At 44.0% G+C, this 16,474-nt stretch overlaps 1 protein-coding gene across 2 annotated transcripts in view; it reads right to left on the reverse strand.

Moving 5' to 3' along the window:
• Positions 1–16,240, reverse strand: part of Ezh1 (enhancer of zeste 1 polycomb repressive complex 2 subunit) — a 52,550-nt gene extending 36,310 nt beyond the window's left edge. For both annotated transcript variants that reach the window (XM_008835330.3, XM_008835328.3), the window contains exon 1: positions 16,170–16,240. The gene's annotated coding sequence lies outside the window, so the exon portion shown is untranslated. The remainder of the gene's footprint in view (positions 1–16,169) is intronic.
• Positions 16,241–16,474: the final 234 nt, after the last annotated feature.

Raw genomic sequence — 16,474 nt, forward strand, 5'->3', positions numbered from 1 at the left:
GAAAATAAAATCTACTATTTTGTGAAAAGACACATTGGTTGCTCACATGAAATATTCAAATAATTAATACAAAGGTAATTGAAAATTTTTTTACTTATTATTTTTATTTTATGTGTATGAGTGTATTGCCTGCACATACGTAAGGGCAATGCCTATTGAGGTCAGAAGAGGGCATTGGATCCCCTGGAACTGGAGTTACCAATGGTTGTTAGCCACCACGTGGGTGCTGGGAATCCTCTGCAAGAGCAACCAGTGCCATCTCTCCAGCCCCTCAAATACTCCTTTTTTTTTTCTCACCAAATTTCTAAGCCTAGCCAGCAGGTAGGCCTAAAACATTAAATGTATGTAGAATTCAATAAAATTGATGTTTTTACTCTGAATTAGCTAGTTGTTTAAAAGAACTACTTTTAGTCACTTCCTCTAACATTTTAAGTTTCAAAAAACATTTCAAGGAGCCATGAAGAGCTAAAATTCAAAATGGATACTAGAGTTTTGGGCCTGGAGAGATGGCTCTGCGGTTAAGAGCACTAGCTGCTTTTGCAGAAGACCCAGGTTTGAGTCCCAGCACTCACATGGTGGCCAAAACCATTCATAACTCCAGTTTCAGGAGATTCGATGCCCTCTTCTGACCTCCTCGGGCACTGCATGACATGGGTACACTTACACATATGCAGGCAAAACACTCATACATATAAAAATAATAAACAAAAATACAAAATAGAGGGGCTGGAGAGATGGCTCAGAGGTTGACTGCTCTTGCAGAGGACCCAGGTTCAATTCCCAGCACCCACATGGCAGCTACAAACTGTCCTTAACTCCAGTTCCAGGGGATCTGACAGTCTCTTCTGACCTCCATGGCATTACATGACACAGGTGCACTAGCATGCAGGCAGTATACTCATACACATAAAAAATAAATAAATATTTTTAAAAATACAAAATAAGCCGGGAGTGGTGGCACACGCCTTTAATCCCAGCACTTGGGAGGCAGAGGCAGGCGGATCTTTGTGAGTTCGAGGCCAGCCTGGTCTATATAGTGAGTTCCAGGACAGCTGGGGCTACAAGGAGACCCTGTCTCAAAGAGACTGAAAAAAAAAAAAAAAGATACTAGAGTTGCAGGCTTGTTTGCTTTTGTTATTGATGAGACAAAGTCTTAGTATGTAAGCCTGGCTGGCCTGGAACTTGTTGACTATCTGGCCTCAAACTCAGAGAGTTTGCCTCTGACTCCTGGGATTAAAGGTATGTGCCACCATGCTCTGCCTGTTTTTAATTTTTGTTTTTGTTTTGACACAGGGTCTCATACAGCCCAGGTTGGTTCTGAACCCACTATGTAATCCAGGTTGGCTTTTAACTTCTGATTCGTCTGCCTCAGTCTCAGAAGTGCTAGGATTTTAGGTGCCCACTACTATACCCAGCTTTAGTTTCTGTTGTTTGTTGAGATGGGGTCTGATATGCTACCTGACACCCTAAGCAAGTTGCTTATAAGCCTCCCACAGTCCTCCTAAGCACCTGGGACTACAGGTATACCCACCATGACCAGCTTTTAAATTTAAGGGAAAAGAGGAGGAGGAAAAGCAAAGCAGCAGAGAGATTCTCTACAATGTACCCAAATCAAGTGACTCAAGCCTAAAAAACAAATTCCCTGAGTTAAACACTGCATTTTGGGGGAAGGGAATAAACAAAACAAAAGCTACTGTGAATCCCAGCCTGTGAGGGGCAACCACCTGTTTGAGCTACTCAAGAGACAGAGGCAAAAGGATCACTTCTTTTCTTTTTTTCTTTGCAAGAGGATCACTTGAAACCCAGGAGCTCTGGGACTGCTGGGAAAGAGGTGGGGGAGGGGATATTTTGAACTGAAAGTGGTTTTAAAATTAAGTAGATACCCCAGCTAGGCGGTACACATCTGCGAGTCCATCTCTCCTTTCACCACATGGGTCCAGCAGATTGACTGAGGCTTGGCTGCATGTGCCTTACCTGATGAGCCACCTTGCAGGCCCCATACATTTATAATCTCAGCACTCAGGAGGCTGAGGAAGGATGATCAGTACTTCAAGGTCAATCTGGGGTGAACAGCAAGATGCTATCTCAGAAAAAAAAAATTTCCAAATTACATAATCTTTCTTCCTCTTACATCTTTTAAGTATTTCTTTACTTCTATATGAAATAGGACCAAAATGGGAATTCTTTTTGAATGATAAAACTATTTATGGGGCTGGAAATGTAGCTCAGTTGGTAGTATGTGCCCAGCATGCACAGAAACCCTAGGTTCAATATCTAGCACTACACAAAACTGGTGACATACTTGGAGGTAGAAGAAGATGAAAGTTCAGGGTCATTACTGGCTACTTGGAGGCTTAGGCCACATGAGGTCCTGTCTCAAAAAATGCAGTTAAAAAAAGGGACTGGAGACAATGGTTCTTTGTTTAAGAGCCCTGGCTGATCTTGCAAAGGACCAGATTTTGGTTCCCAGCACCCACATGGCGTCTAACAACCATTGGTAACTCCAGTTCCAAGGGATCCAATGCCCTCCTCTGAGGGCACTGCACGCACATGGTGCATTTATATACATGCAGGCAAAATACTCATACACATGGGGCTGGAGAGATGGCTCAGTGGTTAAGAGCACTGACTGCTCTTGCAGAGGACCCGGGTTAGATTCCAAGCGCCCACATGGTGGCTCTGAACCATCCTTAACTCCAGTTCCAGGGGAATCTGAAGCCCTCTTCTGACCTCCGCAGCACTGCATGACATGGGTGCACTCACACACATGCAGGCAATATACTCATACACATAAAATAAATCATTTTGCAGGGGGGTCTTTTTTAGACCAGGTCTCCCTGTAGCCCCAGCTGTCCTGGAACTCACTATGTAGACCGGCCTGGCCTTGAACTCACAGAGATCCGCCTGCCTCTGCCTCCTGAGTGCTGGGATTAAAGGTGTGTGCCACCACACCCGGCTTAAAAATAATAATTTTTTTTTTTTTGGTCTTTTTGAGACAAGGTCTCCCTGTAGCCCCAGCTGTCCTGAAACTCACTATGTAGACCAGGATGGCCTTAAACTCACAGAGATCTGCCTGCCTCTGGGATTAAAGCCGTGCTGGGATTAAAGGTGCTGGTATTAAAGGCGTGCGCCACCATGCCTGGCTTAAATATAATAAATATTTTAAAAAATACTCATACACATAAAATAAAAACAAAAATTTTAAGTAGCAGGATTAAAGAGATGCACACCAGCACACGTAATATTAGTAAGTGATTTAATACTATTTTATGTATAACAGCAGACAAAATTATTTTAAAGTTTTCTTATTTTTATTTATTTTTAATCATTTGTATGGATGTCTGATGTGTGCATTTGTGCATGTCCATGCGGTGCAGTGGCTGTGGAGGCCAGAAGAGGGAGCTGGAGTCCAAGGAGTTGGAAGTGGATGCTGTGAGGGACCTGAACTCGTGTTCTCTGGAAGCATAGCATGCACTTTTAACCACTGAGCTATCTCTCTAGCCCCAAGCACAATTACTTAAAGTTGATAATGTTTACCTAAAGATTTTACATGTGATTCCTTCATTGCCCGTAAGTTCACCACAGGCCCTCTAGAGCTAAAATTTAAGATTTTTTTCAAGATGACCTTTTTGTTTGCTTGCTTGCTTGTTTGCTTGAGACAGGTTCTCAGTATGTAACCCTGGCTGTCCTGGAGCTCAGAGAGATCTGGGTGCTCTGCCTCCTGACTGCTAGGATTAAAGGTATGAACCACCATGTCCTGCAACCCACATTTTTTTCATTTGAGTTTCTTTCATCTCCACTTGGATAATGGACATACTAATGACAACCTAAAGTTCCCCATCTAAAATCTTCACCATCTAATTTCTTGAAGCAATTTACTTCAGGATCACTTTTAAGATAGGTGGATTATGCCTGCTTCTTAACTACTAACACCCTAAGCTATTCTACTTTTTTGGGGTTTTGTTTCTGAGACAGGGTCTCATGTAGCCCAGGTCAGCCTTGCACTGCCTAAGTAGCTGAGGATGACATTGAATTCCTGGTCCTCCTATCTCCACCTTCCTGGAGTACAGTGATCATAGGTGTGACCACCACACATGGCTTCTGCTCTATCACTTCTGCCCAGAATAAAAAGTAACAGCCTACTCCAGGAAATGAAAAAGGATTTCAAACCACAGACAGAATCAGCCAACTCAAAAACCTTAGGCTATCCTTCCTGGGACCCAAATGACCTAAATGCTATAAATTACAATATAATGAGACACCACAGCCTCCCTTATGAGGAGTTCTAGTCAGCAGCCCTTCTCACTGCATTTCTCCCTCAGCCACCTTTGCTCCCACCCCCTTTTTTTAATCAGACAGGTCTTGCTGAGCAGCCCAAGCTGGCTTCGAACTCAAGATCCTTCTGGGTCAGGCTCCCAAGTGCAGCAATTACAAGTGTGCACCACTGTTTGAAATAGTAAGCTTAGAACAGATTCCTCTATCCAACTGAAACTGAAGATTAGTAAATGGTAAAGACGTACTCAACCCACAGCTGCAGTTGCTGGTAGTGGTAGTGGTGTGTTTAGCTTTCTTAGGGAAATGGCCACAAAAAAAAAAAACCAATATTTTCATTAAAGGAAGGAGTCATAACTGAATGCTATCTCCTACAGTCTGTCGAGAGAGATGACAGTAACACAACAGTCCAACGATTAATGGCACCACTTGTCATTTCTCTTGAGTGTTTTATTTGGCCAGATGAGTACATCCACATACATGAAAATGCCATTGAGTTTTAACAAGTCACCATGCAAAATAAACCACACTTCCTTTTATAATGAAAGTGACATTTGAATCTTGTGTGTCCATGAACCAATATTTATTTCACTTGGCTTTATAATGGGTCTTCCATGTCTCTAAAAGTTTATTTAGCATTTGGCTATTCCCCACAGATTGGAGAAGAGAGAGACATACTATAGACAAGGCTGAAATAAATGCTCAAGTACAACTCTGTGATATCAGGGCAACTGGATCTGAACCAAAGGATACCATAATAAAGCCAAGAAAATAAAGCAAACAACCCAGCATTTGGAACAGATTTCGAGAGAAATGGGTCATCTATCTTAGGTAAAGGAGGTGGCACACAGATTTAGTATTTACACAAGCCAGTCAACACTTATACTCTATTAAGTACTAAGGGGCCTTCCATCATGTCCATTTGTACACTAAAGACAAACTCCCAAACATATGCTGTTTGGGGATTAAGACTTCACATAATTAATTCCAATAACTCTGTGAGATAAATAGCCTGATAAAGAGAGTGGAAGTATAAACAGATGACAAAAGACTCAGCATCGTTTATCACTGGGAAAACTGCACATTAAAAACCATAAGGAGGGGCTGGAGAGATGGCTCAGTGGTGAAAAGTGCTTACTACTGCTCTTCTAGAGGAGCCGGGTTCAGTTCCCAGCACCCATAAAGTGGCTAACAACCATCCTTAACTCCAATTCCAGGAAGGTCCTATACCCTCTTTTGACTTCCATGAATACCAGGCATGTTATGTGGTACACTTAAAGGCAAAACATTTTAAAACTTTTCAAAAAACAATGTAGTTTGCCAGGCATAGTGGCACACACCTTTAATCCCAGCACTCAGGAGGCAGAGGCAGGCAGACCTCTGTGAGATCAAGGTCAGCCTGGTCTACATAGTAAGGTCCAGGCCAGCTGGGACTAGAGGGAGACCCCATCTCAAAAAATAAAAATTAAAAAGATGCAGTGTATGCACAATGGAATGCTAGCAACAGTAAGGGGATGGGCATATCTCAAAAGCATTATGCTAAGTGAAAGAATCAGACAAAACCTCTACATATTGCTTGACTCTACTTGCTAAGAATGATTCTGGAAAGAATAAAATGGGTGATAGAAAGCTGATCGAAGGTGGGGTAGAATAAGGAATGAGATGGGAAGGAAAGTAAGAGAACTTTCCTGGAGTGGGAAATGCTCTTTCTTTGGTTGCAAAGATAGCTATGTGACCATATACTCATGAAAACTCACTATACATAAAGTGGATGATTTTATTTTTAAAAATATTTTATTTAACCAGGCATAGTGGCACAGGCCCTTAATCTCAGCACTTGGGAGGCAGAGGCAGGCGGATCACTGTGAGTTCAAGGCCAGCCTGGTCTATATAGTGAGATCCAGGCCAGGTGGGGATACAGGGAGACCCTATCTCAAAAAAATATATATATTTATTATTTTTATGTATATGAGTGTATTGCTTGCAAGTAGGTAGGTGCACCCATGTCGTTTGATGCCTGAGATCAGAAGAGGGCATTGGATACCCTCCAACTGGAGTTACAGATGGTTGTTAGCCACTGTGTGGGTGCTGGGAATCAAATCCAGGTCCTCTACAAAAGCAGTCAGTCCTCTTAACTGCTGAGCCATCTCTCCAGCCCTGAATTATTACTATTATTATTTTTTGAGACAGGGTCTCCCTGTAGCCCCAGCTGACCTGGAACTATGTAGACCAGGCTGGCCTTGAACTCAAGAGATCTGCCTGTCTCTGCCTCCCAAGTGCTGAGATTAAAGGCATGTGCCACCATGCCTGGCAATTATTTTTTAAGATTTATTTTATGGGAGTGCCTACATGTAGCTATATAAACCTGTTGCCCACAGAAGTCAGAGGAGGGCAACCAATCCACTACGAGTCACTATGTGGGTGCTGGGAACTGAGCCCAGATCCTCTGCAAGAGCAGCTAATGTTCTTAACCACTGAGCCATCTCTCTAGCCTCAGATTTATTGTACACAAATTTCGAGTTATTTTTTTTAATATTTTATTATTTTTACGTGTGTGTGTTGCCTGCATGTTGGTAAGTGCACCTGTGTCGTGCAATGTCCTCAGAGGACAGAAGAGGCTGTCGAATCCCCTGGAACTGGAGTTACGGACAGTTTTTAGATGCCATGTGGGTGCTGGGATTTGAACCCGGGTCTTCTGCAAGAACAGCCAGTGTTCTTAATTGCTGAGCCATCTCTCCATCCCCTAAAGAGTTATTTTTATGAGTATGAATGCTTGCCTATAAACATGTACATAAACTATGTGCAGGCCTAGTGCCCTCAGAGGTCAGAAGAGGTCATTAGATCCCCTGGAACTGAAGTTAGAGGTGGTTGTGAGTTGCCATGTGGGTGCTGGGAAATTAACCCAGGTTCTCTGCAAGAGCAGCCAATGCTCTTAAACCTCTGAACCATCTCTCCAGCCTCTATTGTATAGAAATTTAAATTTTATTATATTTTACTTATTTTTGAGTGTTTTGTCTACACATATATAAGTGCAACACATGCATGCAGTGTCTGCAGAGGCCAGTAAAGGGCATTGGATCCCCTGGAACTGGAGTTACTGATGGCTGTTAGCTGCATGTGGGTGCTGAGAATTGAACTCGGGTCCTCTGTAAGAGCAGTCAGTGCTCTTAACCACTGAACTATGTCTCTAGCTCTAAAAAATTAACGTTTAAAAAAATAACATTTTATTTATTTCATGTTTGTGTGTGTGTCTATGTACATGCATGTGCAGGAGAGAGGTCAACCTTGAGTGCCATCAATCTTGTTTTATTGAGACAAGGTCTCTACTGACTTGAAACTCCTCAATTAAGCTGGGCTGGCTGGCATGGGAGCCCCAGGAACCCACCTATCTCCACCTCCCCAGCACTGGGACTACAAACCACACCACGATACCCAGAATTTTGAGTTTTCCTATTTAATATTTATTTTTAATTTGGGTATATCTCTGTGTGTATATGCATGTGCCTGTAGAAGCCGGAAAACGGTGTCAAATCCCCTGGAGCTGGTGTTACAGGGTGATAAGGGTGCTGGAAACTAAACTCTACCCTCTACATGAGCAGAACAGCAAATGCTCTGAACTGCTGAGCCACCTCTACAGTCTCTACACCCAGCTTTTTGATGTGGGTGCTGGGGATGAAACCTAGTTTCTCATGTTCACCAGGAAATCACTTTACCAACTAAGCTGTCCCCCTAGCACTGTTGTTTTTGAGATAAGGTCTCATGTAGCTTAAGGCTGACCTTAAACTGTAGATTCCACTACCTCTACTTCCCCAGGGCTGAGATTACTGGTGTGTGCCACAGACCTGGCTGGAAAAACACTGAAATTATGAGGGAATTAAACATTTAATAATTTCCTTCCTCAGAGATTTAGATTAGAATGTAAAAGTTCATATAAAACTACAAAATTGTTTCATCTACATAAAAGCATCTGCAGAAACAGCTTGTCTTAGGAGTTCAGCATTGTTACTACTTTTTAATAATTTTACCAGTAAGCAGAGTAAGAAAGGCTTTAGAGGTAGACAGCACTAGATTCATTTTCAACTCACAGTGGAAATGAGAAGGTTGGGCTAGACCTACCCAGAACAGAGCCCTAGTAACACATAATGGAGTCACTCTGGTAAGGCTCAATTTCATCAAGAGTCTTATTAGAGTCAGTCCTGTGGCAGGGTACACAGCAGGTCAGAACCTCCAATTAGGAGAGTAAGCACTTTTTTTTTTTCTTTCTGGAGATAGGGTCTCACTACGTAGCCTAACTTGCCCTGGAATTCCCTATGTAGACTAGGCTGGCCTAAATTTCCAAGATCACCTGCCTTTGCCTCCCAAGTGCTAGGATGCTGGATTTAAAGTTGTGCACCACCACGCCAGGTAGCAAGCATTTAACAACTTATCCAGATGTATCCATGCTGTGGCCCAAAGGTTGCATGCATGCCAGAATAGTTATGAATGCAATCCAATGCATTTGTAGATGACAGTGTCATGTTGTAATGTCAGAAGGCTAGCCACATGACACCTTTCTACTTCTCCAAGGTATTATACAGCATAAGGTTTAGCCTCCAAGTACTATATAACCGGAAAGAACTTTACTACCGGGAATCTACTGTGACCTCTAAAAACTTTTTTTTTTCTGGTGTATTTATTTTTATTTTATGTGCATGAGTGTTTCATCTGCATGTATGTATGCACAGCATTGTGCCGTGTCTGCAGTGGCCAGAAGAGTCTGACCCCTTAGAACTGGAGTTATGGACGATTATTAACCACCATATGGGTGCTAGGAACTGAACCTGGGTCCTTTGCAAGAGCAGCCAGTGCTCTTAAGCACTGAATCATCTCTCCAGTCCTGTGACCTTTTTAAAAACAGGGTCTTGGGCATTGTGGCACATGCCTCTGATCCCAGCACCTCAGAGGCAGGCGGATCTCCTGTGAGTTCAAGCCCAGCCTGGTCTATATAGCAAGTTCCAGGTAGGTCAGCTGGTGCTACAGGGAGACCCTGTCTCAAAAAAAAACAAAAAACAAAAAAAAAAACCAAAACACAGGGTCTCCTGTACCCGACTTCACCTCACACTTGCTATGTAGTCAAGGATGACCATGAAGTACTGATCCTCCTGCCTCCACCTTCTGAGTAATGGGATTACAGGCATGTGCTACCATGCCTAGTTTGTCATGAACCCAAATTTTAACTTAAAAATTCAAACACTGGAGCTGGAAATATGGCTCAGCAGTTAAGAACACTGGCTGTTCTTGCAGAAGACTCGGGTTCGAATCCCAGCACCCACATAGCAGCCAACAACTGTCTGTAACTCCAGTTCCAGGGGATCTGATAGCCTCTTCTGTCCTCCTCCGGCACTGCAGGACATGGGTGCACTTACCTACATGAAGGCAATACATACATACACATAAAATAAAAATAAAGTATTTTTTAAAATTCTAACTATTTTCTAATGTTCATTAGAATTAGGTCATTTATAATGGAGGCAAATAGAGACAAATATCAAAGAAGGGTTAGTTGGGGGGGTGTCTAGAAGATCTGAGGAAAATGCTGGCTTTGAGATGTACACTGCTGATTGAGAAGCCTCCTACAGAAGCCAGAGCCCTGCCTCCACTGGTTTTGTACTACATCAGCATGAAGTTTAATGTTTAGTGACTGTTTAATATCATTCAATAAAAACAAGACTCTTCAGACTATTTTAAATCAAAGTATTAGAGGAAATGAATCAGAGAATAACATACCAGAGGCACCAAATTCTACCTAACAGTTAAATAACTCATGACTTTAGGGTTTTCAGTACTGGAGTCCCAGCTGATGACCTACTGATAGACTAACCTACTGACAGACTAAAGGCAAGAACCTTACACACAATGTGGACAAAAGAAAACAACATAAGCTGGGACTTTCCAGAATGGAAGAATTCCCTAAAAGCAGGGTTGGATTTCTCATTTGTTTTTCACAGTGCTGGAGATCAAACCCAGGGCCTTGCACATGTGAGAGAAGCACTACCACTGACCTACAGCCCCTACCAGACTTTCTTTTCTGAATTCTCCCCTTGAACCTATCTGGCACAATTACCTAAATGGATTTGAGTTTTTTCCTGTCTTTTTTTTCTTTTGGTTTAAAGATGACAGAGCAGCAGTCTCTCCACAAAGGAAGCTGATACAATTCCCTTCAATGAGGTTTATTATAATGAAAGGGCCTCAAGGTAGAAAGGAGAACAATAGAGACAATACATGGAGGTCCAAACACAATGGGGCCTTAAAGAGAGGCTTCTCTTTTAAGTCTGGAAAAGAGATTCAGAGTGAGAGAAAAGCACTCAGGAGGCAGAAACATGTAGCTCTCTATGAGCTCCAGGCCAGTAAGAGACAGGGAGAGGGAGAGTCATAGCCACCATGAGAGGGATGGGGGATGAGGGGAGGGTGGGGGGGGCAAAGGAGTCTCTTTAGAGAGCAGCCTTCATCTCTGAACCAAATCCCTAAGCAGTCTCCCTGAGGAATTTCAGACCAATCCCAAGAACAAAGGAAAGGTCTGACTTTTAAAAATATTTATTACTTTTATGTGTATGAGGGTATGCCTGTACCCAAGTTGTGAAATGCCCACTGAGGCGAGGAAGTGGGTGTTGGATCCCCTGGACCTGGAGCTACAGACAGGGGTCAGCCATCAGGAGGGTGCTTGGAATTAAACCTGAGTCCTTTGCAAGAGCAAAGGACTATTAACTGCTGAGCCATCTCTCCAGGCCCAGGCCTGACTTTTTATACTTATAAGGGTAGTAGGAAGTTTCACATCATGTAATTTAGTTCAGCACAGCATATGTGACAAGGAGCCAGACACCATATCCCAAAGAAAGCTGCAGGGAAGGCATGGCCTAACCCAGGCTATAGGATCAGGCCTAAAGGTGCAGGCCTGTGTTCTAACAATTCTAAGTAGAATATGATGTTTCCTTGTTAGTGAACTAAGCAAAAACTTTTAAAACAATCCGAGGGGCCCTGTGGCATGAGTCAGTGGGTAAGGTGCTTGCTGTCAAACATGATGACCTGAATTCGATCCCTGGGGTCCACATAGTAGAAGGAAAGAATTCCTGCGAGTTATTCTCTACCCTGACACACACAATAAATACATACAAGCAAAAACTAAGGGCATGGTGGCACACGCCTCTGATCCCAGCATTCGGAAAGCAGAGGCAGGCAGATCTGAGATCCAGGACAGCTGGGGCTAGGGAGACCCTGTCTTAGTAAGAACAAAAAAAAAAAAAAACCCCAAAACTCGTAAAAACTAAAACCAAAAAAAAAATTAATAAATAAATAAATAAATCAATAAATAAATCCTAGGGACTGGAGAGATGGCTCAGCAGTTAAGAGCACTGATTGTTCTTGCAGAGGACCCAGGTTCAATTTCCCAGCACCTACATGGCAGCTAACAACTGTCTATAACTCCAGTTCTAGAAGATCCGACAGTTTTCCAATCTCCGAGGGCATTGCACGACACAGGTGCACTTACCTACATGCAGGCAATACATGCATACACATAAAAATAATAATTAAAAAAAAACACACAATGAGCCAGATGTGGTAAAACATTCCTGTAACTCCAACACTCAAGAAGTGAAACCAAGAGGATCTGGAGTTCAAAGCCAGCCTTAACACATGGGACACTGTCTCAAAAAAAAAAAAAAAAAATTAAAAAAATTCTCAGTGACAAAGCTGTCAAGATGGTTCAGAGAATAAAACGTTTGCTCCAAGCCCGATGACCTGAGTTCAATTGCCAGGACTCATATGGTGGAAGGAGAGAACCAATTCCCGAAAGTTGTCCTCTGCTCTCCACACGTGTACTGTGGTGTGTACACACACACATATATTCACATGAGCACACACATATACACACTAAATTAATTTTTAGAAATTAAGAGGGGCTGGAGAGATGGCTCAGTAGTTAAGAACACTGGTTGTTCTTGCAGAAGACCCGGGTTCAAATCCCAGCACCCACATGGCAGCTAACAACTGCCCATAACTCCAGTTCCAGGGGATCCAACAGCCTCTTCTGTCCTCCGAGGGCACGGCACTACATGGGTGCACTTACCTACATGCAGGCAAGTCACACATACACATAAAATAAAAATAATGAAGTATTTTTTAAAAAAAGAAATTAAAAGAAACCTCAAGGAAATGTGATGTTTCATAAATTTTGCGTGGGATGCGTATTGTGTATGCATGTGAATACAGGTGCATGTGGAGGCCAGAGGAAGACATTAGGCGTCGTGCTATGTCACTTTTTGCCTTAGTGCCCTGAGACACAGTCTCTTAATGAACTTGGAGCTCATAATTTTGGCTGGGTTGGCGGACCCAAAAGCTCCCAGGATCAGAATGTTCCCCTCCTCCCAATGCTAGGGTTACAGGCATGGGAGGCCATCCCTGGCTTTTTTTTTTTTTTAATATTTTTATTTTATGTGTATGAGTATATTGCTTGCATGTATATAAGTGCACCCATGTCCTACAATGCCCACAGAGGTCAGAAGAGGCTGTTGGATCTCCTAGAAATGAAATTATGGACAGTTGTTAGCTGCCATGTGGGCGCTGGGATTCAAACCCGGGTCTTCTGCAAGAAGTCAGTGATTTTAACCACTGAGCCATCTCTCTAGCCCCCATCCCTTTTAAATAGGTGCTGGTGATTTGAATTCAAGTCCTCATGCTTGCATAGCATACATAGCACTCTTACCCACTGAGCCAACTCTCCAAACAGTATTTCATAATCAAGACACAGACCAAAGACAAGGACTAAGGAAGCCAGGTTGCAAATTCCAAGAATTAAACAGATGAAATTAATACTAAGAAAAATATTTATTTTTATTTTTTTCTTTTTGTAGTGTTGGGATTGAATCTAGGGCTGTGCGCACTCGAGACAAGTGCTTTACCACTGAATTACACCCCATCCCTTAAACCATTGTGTGCATGCCAAGTGTGCAAGCTGAGGCATGCAAGTGCAGAGGCCAGAGGCTGGCATCGGATGTCTTCCTCAATTGCTCTCCAAATTAATTTTTTTTAAACTTGTTTTTGGTGTATGAGTGTACTGCCTGCATGTGTTTAAGTGCACCCATGTAGTGTAATGCCCAAGGAGGTCAGAAGAAGGTGTTGGATTCCCCTGAAACTGGAATTACAATTGTTAGCCGCCATGTGAGTGCTGGGAATAGAACCCAGGTCCTCTACAAAAGCAGTCAGTGCTCTAAACCACTAAGCCATCTCTCCAGTTCCCATCTTTATTTTTAAGAAAAGGTCTCTCTCAGTAAACCTGGAGTTCACCAGTTTCAGCTGGACTGGTTGACCAAGGGTCTCAACCTGTCGTTCCCCGCCCCCCGCACCCGCCGAGTGCTGGGGTTACATTTGTGCACCACCACACCTTTTACATAAATTCTTGGAATCCAAACTCAGATCCTCATGTTTACACAGAAAGCACTTTCTCCACTGAACTGTCTCCCCAGCTTACCCTGAAATCATTTTTTTAAAGGCTTTTTAGGGGCTAGAGAGATGGTTCAGTGGTTAAGAGCACTGGTTGCTCTTCCAGAGGACCCAGGTTTAGTTCCTAGCACCTACATGGCAGCTAATAACTGTCTGTAACTCCACTTTCAGGGTATCTGATGCCCTCTTCTGATCTCCAAAGGCATTGCTCATGTTGTACAGGCAAAATACTTAAACACACAAAAAAAATAAAACTGTTTAAAAAGCCTTTAATGCTATACTAATTCAAAGCCAAGTATAGAAAATCTAGGCCTGACTATATTTCTCATGTTTTCCCTTTTTTTCGGAGGGGGAGGGAGCATAGATATGGGGATGCTGGAGATGTAACCCCGTGGAATCCTCACAAATGCTGGACAAGCACCGTATGTACACCACTGCACTGTATAGTAGGCCTCACCTTTTCCTTCTTAAACTTTTTTTCCTTTGGTCTTTCCTTGAGACAAGGTCTCTCTGTAGCCACAGCTGGCCTGGATTCGCTATGGAGACCACACTGGCCTCGAATTCAGAGATCCACCTGCCTCTGACTCCTGAGTGCTGGGATTAAAGATGTGCAACACCACCAAGGCTTTAAAGTCTTCTTGAGAGTAAAATTTCAGTTTTAATTCCAGGCTCCTTATTCTAGAGCTGTTTCACAGGGCATGAATGTAAAAATCATAATGAAAAGGTACTTTGCACATCAGAGTTTTAAAGCTGTGCTTTAGGTTCAAGTTTTATGTGACAGATCTACAAGTACTCTGTTAGTGGCAGAATTAGGATCCAGATGTACTGATTCCCAGTCTCATACATTTTCTCATTATTTATTGACTCCAAAAATGTGTATAAAGCACTCACTACATGCTGGGTACTGTTTTTAGTGCTCAGGGTACATCACTGAGTAAAACACACAAACATCCCTGCTTTTTGGAGAGTGGATTCACACTGTGATACATATACCAAGCATAAATCTTGACAATAACATCATTGCTTTTTTTTCTTTCTTTTTTTTTTTTTTTTGGTCTTTTTGAGACAGGGTCTCCCTGTAGCCCCAGCTGTCCTGGAACTATGTAGACCAGGCTGGCTTTGAACTCACAGAGATCTGCCTGCCTCTGCCTCCCAAGTGCTGGGACTACAGGCGTGCGGGACCACGCCTGGATACATCATTGCATTTTTATAAACACAGATTTCTTCCATGTTTACATATTTCTATTGTTTTGAGAGTGTTTGGCAATGCCGAGGCTGGGATTACAGGCTTCCACCACCACAACCAGATTCCAAGTTGTTTATCTACTTATCTATTTATTTTGAGTACTTATCTCCTAATGTGCACCTACTCAAGGAAGCAGTTCATCTTTTTTCTGTGTCACGCTTGGGTTTCCAAGGCTGAAAAGAGGTTCCGCAAAGAAACCTCCAATGGAGAGTTAACACCTCGGCTGGAAAGTTCATTTAATACCTTTTCCTTTTCTTAAAATCAATGGGTGGAGGACATTCTATTTCTTGGCATCACGTAGCAAATGTCCAGAAAGGAACCTACACTTTAAATGTCATCCTTGTGCATACTAAACTGTTTGTATTCCTTAGTTCTTTTTCCCCAACACTAGACTCCGTACTTGGAGCTGCTGCTACTGTTTACAAATCTCAAAGTCCACCTTCCATATTCTCCCCACTTGCCCACCCATTCTCTTCCTTCCCCACACCCCCTCAACAACTTACCGAAATAAAAGTTTGTTTCACATTTACTTCCTGACAACTGCAAGGTGTCCTGACTACAACACCTTGCGTTTTGCTTCAGGGCCATTTGTATCATTTGGGTCCCCAGAGGAGACCAGGAGGAACAGGAATGGGGGACGGGGGTGAGTTGAAGCATCGCAATCCCGACCAAACTGGAGAGGCGGGTCAGAAGGGAAGACGTAAAGGAGGCGTTCACCAGGTTGCCGCAGGACTCGGCCCCTTCCACTATTTGCCTTCTTCCGGGCCCTGCTTCTTGCTGCCACCCACCCCTTCCTCCACACGTCCCAAAGCCACCGAAAGCTCGGCCCGGGCCTCCGCGTGACAGGGTCCGGGACCCCGGGAGTCCGCGGGCAGACGGTTCCCGCAGGTCTGAAGCCCACCCCCGCCCTCCCCGCGCGGCGTTCCGGCCCACACGCCGCCGCTCCCGCCCCCGCCGCGCCTCAGTCCCCGGAGCCGCGCTCGAGTGTCCCGGTCGCCTCCGGTCTCCCCTCACTCGGGACAGGGAAGGGCGCCGCACTACTCGCGGCCGGGCAGGCAGTGTAGCCCTCGCTTCCTCCCGCCCCTCGTCCCGTATCGCTCTTGCCCTCAGGCCGGGAAGGCGAGGTGTGGAAGCCCGGCCCCACCACCCGGCCGGGGCTTGTTTACTCACTCACCCTCCATCCTGAGCCGCAGGGACTCGCTGCTAGGACGCCTGCGCGCCGCGGCCACGCCCCTGCGGTACGGCCACGCCCCCTCCGCACGCCTGCGCACTGAGCGGCGGGACACGGCGCTGCCTTCTTCGCAGGTTTGGGGAGAACCAACACTTCGGAGGCTGAGGCAGTGCAACCCCATCCTGGCGCTGTAGGATGAGAGGAAGAGCTCTGGAAAATTCTTCGTGGAGCCACTGATATCTTCTTATTTTATTTTTTATCTTATGTGTAAGTGCACCATGGGCGTGCAGTACCCACGGAGGACAAAA

The sequence above is a fragment of the Nannospalax galili genome, unplaced genomic scaffold (assembly GCF_000622305.1).
Source record: "Nannospalax galili isolate Female #2095 unplaced genomic scaffold, S.galili_v1.0 scaffold137, whole genome shotgun sequence".
Lineage (NCBI taxonomy): Eukaryota > Metazoa > Chordata > Mammalia > Rodentia > Spalacidae > Nannospalax > Nannospalax galili.